Genomic DNA, 9,767 nt, shown 5'->3' with positions numbered 1-9,767 from the left:
GACTATCACACACACACACGCACACGTAAATTAAATTTTACAATACATTGCCTATGTTTAGTATGGAAGTTACGTCGTTGAATTTGTTTATATACATGCACAATTTCATCACTCTTCAGTCTGAGAGTAATTGAATAATGTAAGGAAGTTGACACGTGGATATGTTTTCGTAGCTGGATTTTTAAAAGTAAAGCACCCTTTATAAATAAGTACACCCGTTACAGATCTTGAATGATATAGAACAGGGGTGCCCAAACGTTTATGATGTTTCGTATGAAGGGCCAAAAACCAAATATCATCAAGAGCTGTGGGCCGAAGGTAAGTATACTAAACTATATTACCTTAAGGTTTCCATGGGTAAATTCCTAATTTATTTCATAATATTTAGAAATAAACCTTTAAAAAGACCTTTAAATCGTGTTAACTAATGCAGTATATTTTTAAAATGATAAATCATTACAATAAAAACATAAATAATCACATTTATAACAGTGGAATTAATGCTGAATTCACCAGTCAAGCAGAATCTGCCTGCTTACTGATGTCTCTGCATTGTCTTCTATCCATCCAGTGACAGTTAGTCCTTTAAAAAAATCTGATTAATTTAAAACTATTTATTTCAGTTTTTCATAGCTTAGCAATAAAACAAACAAACAAAATAAATATTGCATTAAATTAGAAATGACAGTCTCTGAACCATCCCCAACATACCTTCTCCTCAGATGGGATGGTGGGCTAAATCAAAGATTAGAATGGGCCAACTTTGATCTGCAGGCCACAATTTGGGCATCTCTGCTATTGAATATGATGTTTATATACAGTTGAAATCAGAATTATTAACCCCCCTTTGAATTAAAAAAAAATCTGACTTCAACTGTATTTACTTTAATTTAGTCAGCACCAAAGACAAAACTGGAGCGAATTTAACAAAATAGCCTAATATAAGATCACAGTGCAAAAGTTAGTAAAACACAATGAATATGTTAGGGGAATAAATGAAATAAAATTTGAATAAAGAGGAAAAATCAAGGGAACTTTTAAAAAAATATATAAAATTTAGTGGAAATTTTGTAGTGTTTATTTATTTATTTTTTGCAAAACGTAATTTGAATTAAAGTTTCATAAACTCATTTCGAGAGGAGCACGTGATAGGATTGAGCACAGCTGGATTCTCATCTGCAATCAGTAATAATCCAATCAGATTGATTCAAATTTACAATAAATAGACCGTTTTCACCCTACTGCCTTATCTTCATTTTGGAAAAATTCCCCCTTCCACCCACTCCTCCTATTCCTCCCTTTTTTAAAGGGAGCTTTTGAGACCTACCCGATCTCAAACTCCCTTTATATGCTTACTGGCCAGACTGGAGCCTTGGGCTTAATTATCTTAGAGCTTAGGGTTCTCTCCCGGGACAGCATGCCAAACCTGTCATTAATGCCAAGCATATCTAAAGGCTGATTTATACTTCTGCGTCAAGCGCACGCGTATGGTTCGGCCGTCGGCGTCGCTGACGTGCACCTCTCAAAAAGGTAACTACACGTCACAACGACGCGTTGAGCAAGCTCTGTGATTGGTCAGCTTGGTAGCGCTGACAAGTCTGGGCGGACCGAGAGCCGCGTGAGCGCTGCAAGCCCGATGGTGCGATTGTTTACAAGTGTGGAGTCTTGTGAAGGAGCTCCGGATGGAAAGTTTTGTGTTTACCTAATAGTTAAAGTTCTTGCAAGTCCGCCGGTTCCTGCCTCAAAATGAGCGAGTTTGAGCCACTTGTACATTCAGAAAGAGTTCAGGAAAAACAAAACACCAGCGAAGAAACTCGACACAGAGAAACATTAACACCTCACTGCCAACTAGCATTTCGGAAGTGTAAATGCAGACCAACAGGGACAGCACGCAGAAGTATAAATGCACAGCTACGTGCATTGCATGCGCCGTGGGTTACGCCGGTCACTTGACGCTGAAGTATAAACCAGGCTTAAGTGTGAACTCTTGAAATTGATTATTTTCAACGCAATCTCACAGATACTCGTAACTTTTTGATTTAGTGGCTAATTTGTATGAATTCGTACGATCTAATTTGTACAATTTATTACGATTTGCTTATCGCCCAGTGATGGTTGGGGTTAGGGGTGGGGTTAGGTGCCACGTCTCCTTTTTAAAATCGTACATTTTCTTACGACTAAACTCGTACGTATTTGTACGAATTAGCCACTAAACTGGCAAAACGTAAAATACTTAGGTTTCCTCGTGGGATCAGGCTTCCATTGTTTATATTAACTGATTAATTAACTTCACTCATTTATGCAGTGCACAGTATTATCAACTCCTATATGTTAGAGAGCAAAATAAATCAGTTTCCTAAAATGTGAAGCAGAAAAAAATTAAATATACTTTTTAATAATGTAATAATGACAAGCAACTGAAGACCCCAATAATACAGGATCAAAATTAGAGGATCAAATCAGTCATATTTGCAATGATCTACAGTTTTAAATATTCAATCTATATGAAAGAAATTATACTTTTTATTTCAACCGTAAAGGTGGAAATGCCTGTAATGCACCTTTAAACACCGACTTTGAAAAATAAATGACTTTTTTGCTGCATAAAAATATCCTTTGGTTAAAAAAAGTGTGAGGACAAACCCTGCTCTTCCATATTTATTATATATTAGAACAGACACCCATAAAACCTTTGAGTGCATTGATAGTGTGTATTAAAAACAAATACTCTAACTCAAGTGTTTGAAATCTTACAAGCCCCTGCAATGCAGTTTTATTCCTTAAGCATCACATACTCCAACTAAGTAAAGAATAATATTTAATTATCATCCATATTAATTAAATAAGAACATCTCGTTTGCCTTTAGACAGTGTGTTGTGCAGTTTACAGACGCTGCTTCATTCTTGGTCGCGTGATTTTTGAATCTCCAAAGTAATTTCTTGCTGGGAGTTTTTGCAGACGGATTGCACCTGGGATGTTGTAGTTGACATGAACACAAGGCGCTTGCAGTTAAACAGCAGCAGAATGATGAAAGACAGCCTCTGATGTATGGATTTTTGGTGGATTCATCATCCACACAAGCAGAATAAGGAACAGGCCACATTTTAGCTTGTCAAATGCAGGCAGAAGAGCCTGTGGCCATGTTTGCGGCTCGCCTTTTCATTTCCCTGTGAGACCGTTTGTCTTGGAAAGAATGTTGTGGTACTAATATGAATACCGGAAAAGGTGACAATGCAGTGAAAGCTTTCTGAGTGTGAAAGAAGGACAAGTATCACTTAAAAATGCACCTTGTTTGGCATTTGATTCAAAGTAATAACTAAATTAACAGTAAAAAGGCTATAAAATTGGACTTTAGAGTCAGTAATGATTGAAATTGTTATGTTATATGATTTTTGGCCTTTTATTTGTTAGTATTATCTGGTAATATTCACTTTATAATCAATCGTGTAGCGGAAAAGTGCGTTAGTATGGTTTTATTTAGTTATTTGACAAATCATTAGGTGAATTCAAACACAAAGTGTGGGTTAAATGTAATGTAATGCTTTCAAATACATTAATGCACATTATTTGTAACTTGTCAAATGTAGTTGTGTTAAATTAGTTGAATTTGAACTTATAAATCCATTCAAAGTCAGCATTAAAGGAAAATGTACAATGTTTGTTTTGCTAAAGCACATTGTTAGGATTAAGGTGAATCATTATTCTGTGAAAGTTTACCATTTACTTTCACTCTGGAATGGCTATGGGTTGAGATGTTTAGCCACGCCCCTACAACAGTTAGTTTGCTGCTAGTTAAAAGAGGAGGAGTACAAAATTAAACCCCGCCCCCTACTCATTATTCCAGTTCAGTTGGAAATGCATTATCGCACTAAACAGCACATGGACTTTAATTCTGAAAAATATTTATTATTTTTTGATTGTTTAGATTAATAAATAATGTACAAGTACAGGTATTATTGGTTGGTAGAACTATTTATTGTACACTAAACGCATTCAAAATGTCTTTAAAATGCAATTTGGGATGACATAAGTTGACATTTAAAATGACTTATTTCACATGCTTTAGTATATTGGTCAACTTGTGAACATAAGTGTACTTTCTAAATGTATTACGAAGACAAAAACAAACAAACAAACAATGTACATAAGTAAAATTGAGATACGTATTGCATTTTTTGTATTGTTAAAACAGTTGTCAGTCTTGTCAAAGTGCACTTAAGACTATTTTAAGGTCAGAAATGGTATATTAGGCTATTTGCAAGTTTATTATTGAGTTTAGTCATTTACTGGCAGTGTTTAAAATTTGAAATTACAACCCCAAATCAGGGACAGTATGGAAAACACGAATAAAAAGAAAGTGATTTAAAATTAACTTTGACTTGTATTTTATTGCAGACAACACAACAAACATTGTTTAATGTAATGAATTTTATTGTTGTTTTTTCAACATTGATTCTTGCAACACATTTCAGAACAAGTAGCAACAGTAAAGCATTTACCACATTACAATGTTGCCATTCCTTTACACAACACTTGAAAGATGTTTAGGGACTGAAGACACCAAGTATTGAAAAGTTTTAGGTGTAATTTTGTCCCATTCTTCTTGCAAACAAGTACAGGGTCTTTATTGTCGCATTTTGCGCTTCAAAATGTGTCGCATTCTTTATTGGAGACAGGTCAGGACTGCAGGCAGGCCAGTCAAATATTTGTACCTTTACTTTTTTAATGGTGGCATTACAGAAGTGCAAGTTAACTTTGCCAATGGCACTGACACCACCCCATACCCTCACTACCCTGGCTTTTGGACTTGTTGCTGGAAACACTCTCGATGATCCTTTTTTTTTTTTCTTTGGTCTAGAGCACACAGCGTCTATTTTCTCCTAAAAAATACCTGAAATACTGATTCATCTGACCACAGTATTTCATGTTTCCATTGTGTGTGATGGTCCATCCCAGATGCCTCCGAACCCAGAGAAGCCGACGGCGCTTCTGGACACTGTTAACTTAGGGCTTCCTTTTGGCACAGTACAGTTTTCACTAGCATTTGTGGATATAACTATGTATTGTGGTATTTGTGGTTTCAAATCACATCATTATTAAACAATTTTACCTGATTACTAGCTCTAAATTACACCTGTCCCAACTTTTTTTTTAAATGTGAACCCAAATTAGAAAACGTGTTTATTTTGAAAACAAAAAAAAACAATGTAAATCATTAACACATTAAATAATGTTTGATGTATTACCACCTTCTGGAAAGACGATGGAAGTCAATAGTTACAGGTTTCCAGCATTGTTAGAGGTTTAAGATTAAAGAGAAATGATGTTTACTTGATTATGCCAGTAAATAATGACAACATTTAAAACTTCCCATCCCTTGTTTGTGTCTAAATTTTGTTGACTTTTTTCTATATTGAATAGATATTTAATGTTTAAGCCAAACATTTTAAATAAATAAGCAAACAAGTCTTAAGGTGGGCAACAGTATGAGATCTTTGTTGTCGCATTTCGCACTTCAAAATGTGCCAGACATTCTGTATTGGAGACAGGTCAGGACTGCAAACAAGCCGGTCAAGTATGCATTCTATTTTGATGGTGCCATCACAGAAGTGCAAGTTACCTTTGCTAAGGGCACTGACACAACCCTATACCATCAGTACCTTGGCTTTTGCCTGCTGGAAACACTCTCGATGATCCTTTCTTTCTTTGAGCACACGGCGTCCATTTCTCCCCAAAAAAAACCCTGAAATACTGACCACAGTATTTCATGTTTCCACTGTGTGATGGTCTATCCCATATGCCTTTGAGCCCAGAAGTCGACGGCGCTTCTGGACACTGTTAACATAGGGCTTCCATTTGGCACAGTACATTTTTCACTGGCATTTGTGGATGTAACTCTGTATTGTGGTATTTGTGGTTTCAAATCACATCATTATTTAACACATTTACCTGATTACTAGCTCTAAATTACACCTGTCCCAACTTTTCTTTAGAAATGTAAACCAAAATCGGAATATGTGTTTGTATTGCAAAAAATACAACAATGTAAATCACGAGGAACACATTAAATAATGTTTGTTGTATGACCACCTCTTCCAACAAAAAAGAACTATTAAACACAAAAGAAGATATTTTGAGAGACGATGGAGAGATGATGGAAGTCAATGGTTACAGGTTTCCAGCATTGTTAGAGCTTTGATAATAAATAAAAATAAAGTTTACTTGATTATGCTAGTAAATAATGACAGAATTTAAAATTTTCCATTTCTTATTTGTGTTTAAAGTTAGTTGACTTTATCTATAATGAATAGATATTTAACGTTTAGGCCAAATGTTCCAAATAAATGAGCAAAAAGTGTCGTATAGTATTTCTTGATGAGCACTAAACGTCTTTTTTGCACTTGACATACGAGATTTCTGACTGAACTATGCGATTGTCAAACTGACAATGAAAAACTGATAAATGTCTTTTAATTAAAGACTACATAACGAGTCTCATGAATAAATAAGCGATGATTGCACAGCGCTGTCTGGCTCTCATCCCTATACACTAATGGATTTCAATACCCGCTATTGTTTTATGCCGGAAACCGAAACACCAACCCGTAATATCTGTTGCATCCCAGTATTTATCATTTTTATAGTCACCTCTCTCCCTCCTCTGGGAAATCGGGACTGCTGGAACGTTTAGGATAATATCCCACGACCGTATATCCATCACACTTGTATTCAGCTGTGAAGCTCGATGCTATGAATTATACAGACATCTCGCATCTAAAGCCCAAATCCCTGTTCATTATTTATTCGGTCAAAAAAAAGAGCTATCAGAGTCATTGCTGCACACATGTGGACATGATAAACAGCGAGGATAAGATGCAAATTTAGTACGTAGGAGCTGCGGATTTAGTAATTGTGCTGAGAGCATCGGTCCCTAGAATAATATCTGGTTTGTTTGGCTTTAATCAAAGTTATTTGCATACAGAAACAAAAGGCAGTGGCCGGCAGCGGGGGCACGAGTATGGCAAGCCTTAATAACATTTATCTATACACTACCTGACCAAAAGTCTTGTCGTCAATCCCAGTTGTAAGAGCAACAAATATTAACCTGACCTTTAGTTGATGATTTGGAAAAGTGGCTGATTTTTCTAGATTTTTCTGATGAATCATTTGTTGAACTGCATCACAAATACTGCAGAAGACCTATTGAAGCACGCATGGACCCAAGATTCTCATAGAAATCAGTCAAGTTTGGTGAAGGAAACATCATGGTTTGGACTTACATTCAATATGCGAGAGAGCAACATCAACAGCCTGAGGTATCAAGACACTTGTGCTGCTCATTACAAACCACAGGAGAGGGCAAATTCTTCAGCAGGATAGCGCTCCTTCTCATACGTCAGCCTCCGCATCAAAGTTCCTGAAAGCAAAGAAGGTCAAGGTGCTCCAGGATTGGCCAGCCCAGTCACCAGACATTAACATTATTGAGTATGTCTGGGGTAGATGGAGGAGGCATTGAAGATGAATCCAAAAAATCTTGAACTCTGGGAGTCCTGCAGGAACGCTTTCTTTGCCTACTTATTTGAGTCATTGCAGAGATGTATGGATGCAGTCCTCCAAGCTCATGGGAGTCATACACAATATTAACTCTTTTTCCACTGCAGCATGACTTTATATTCTATACTGTACATTATTTCTGTTAAGTGACAAGACTTTTGTCTAAGCAAAGTCCTTACTGTCCTATTTAAATAATTAAAAATCAAGGCATGATCATATTTTATTTTGGTGAAATAAGCGTAATCTAGAGGCCTTTGCCTTTCTTATAAGCCACTCCTGATACCAGATGATCAATTAGAAGTCAAGTTATTTCCTAAATAACTTAGACTTTCTCTATTATGACAGATTGCGCTGACAAACGAGATTCCAAATGCAGCTTTATTTTTAAATGTGATGGTCGTACAGGCAAGGGGAAACAGGAGCACCAGGAACAACAGAAAAAATCCAAAACGTAATCCAGATAATAAGCGATGGTCAGGGCAGGCAGAGAACAGTCAAAAACGGGGTAAACGAACCAGGAATCAATACACAGAAAGGCAAACACTGGTAAATGCTTTGAAATGCACATAAACCTTAACAACACTCACCAAAAGACAGTATGAAACCGGGGTGTACATATCATCCATGTAATCATTAAGAATGACCATCACTTGTGTGTTTAATCAGAGGGAATAGGTAAAGTCTAGATCGGATACGCGGCCGACTGGAAGTGCGATATGCACATCAAAATCGCAGCATTTTTTATGTCACTGTATAACAATAATTAATATTTTTAGTCATGTGATGGTTGGGTTTAGGGTTGGGGTGGGGGTAGGTGTCAAAAAATACAATTTATTGGGTAATTTAACAGATATCATAAATAATACTCTGTGCAATTACTGTTTTTACCTTACTGTGAATATAAGGTTTAGGGCTGGTGTGGGGGTAGACATTAATAAAATACAATAAATGGTAAATTTAATAATATAAATAATTCTTCTTAACTTCCGGTCGCAACCATATCCGATCTAGCAACAACCGAGGGAATAAGGAACTGGTGTGCATGAGATGCATGATGGTATTTGTAGTCCTGTTAAGTGATAGATCTGTAGTTCTCCGGTGATCTGCAAGTATTATATCGCTGGTGATCATGACAGTTCCCATCACTGCTAATGTCTAACAAATAAGCAGAACCTAATGTATAAGTACTACTACATTTTAACCATCTAATGAATAAGAATCTAGTAAATACTTCATAGATTTTAATGAATCACTTAAGTCAGTGGTTCTCAAACTGTGGTACGTGTACCACTAGTGGTATGCGGGCTTCTAGTGGTACGCGGAGGAATCGCTGAGTAATGAAAGAAAAAAAATGAATACAATTTTAATAATTTGATGCGTACGATAACACTAATGTGGTCAGCACTGGCTGTTTTCTAAAGCCTACAATCGAAGCACTGTGCTTAGAATGTTCACTTTAACGTTCATCAGCTGCTAAAAAGCAATCCAATCGACACAGATCTAGAGAAAGAGGATACACGCTAGAGCAGTGGTTCCCAATCACCGGGCCACAGATCGGCACCGGTCAAGATCAACTGCTGTAGCTCGCAAATGATGGCGGCTGTTCACATATTGTGTCATTTCCACACGCGAGTTCGTTATTAATAATGAAGGTGCAAGCAGGGCAACACACTCGTGTATTCCAGGTGTCCCGAGTTGAAAACATCTTAACTTTTCAGAATGCCACACTGCAAGTCACGAGACAAAAACCGACTGTTAACCTTCATATTTTGTATGAAATATAATTTTGGTAGACTAATTATCTCAGACAAACACAGAACACCCAAATACTGTAGATGCTTAATTAGAACTACTACGCTACTGTATTTCAATACTGGTCATTATGGTGGTACTTGAAGAGGCTTTTTTTTTTTTTTTTGAGGTTGTACTTGGTGAAAAAAGTTTGAGAACCACTGACTTAAGTAATTACCAGTCAGAAACTAATTGGTCATATAAAAATAAAAAACAATGGCCACTAGTGTATGGAAATATTTTCCAGTCACAATTGGAAGACATAGTAGTCAAAATTAAACTGTTGACATCTCAATGGCAGATCCTCAAGTAAAGCAATGGCAAATTAAATACCTTTGTATCATTCATACATTTTCCTTTGGATCAGTCTCTTTATTCAACAGTGGTTGCCACAGTGGAATGAACCACCTACTGATCCAGC

Source organism: Danio rerio, chromosome 20 (genome assembly GCF_049306965.1).
Source record: "Danio rerio strain Tuebingen ecotype United States chromosome 20, GRCz12tu, whole genome shotgun sequence".
NCBI lineage: Eukaryota > Metazoa > Chordata > Actinopteri > Cypriniformes > Danionidae > Danio > Danio rerio.
This window is presented reverse-complemented; position numbering follows the sequence as displayed.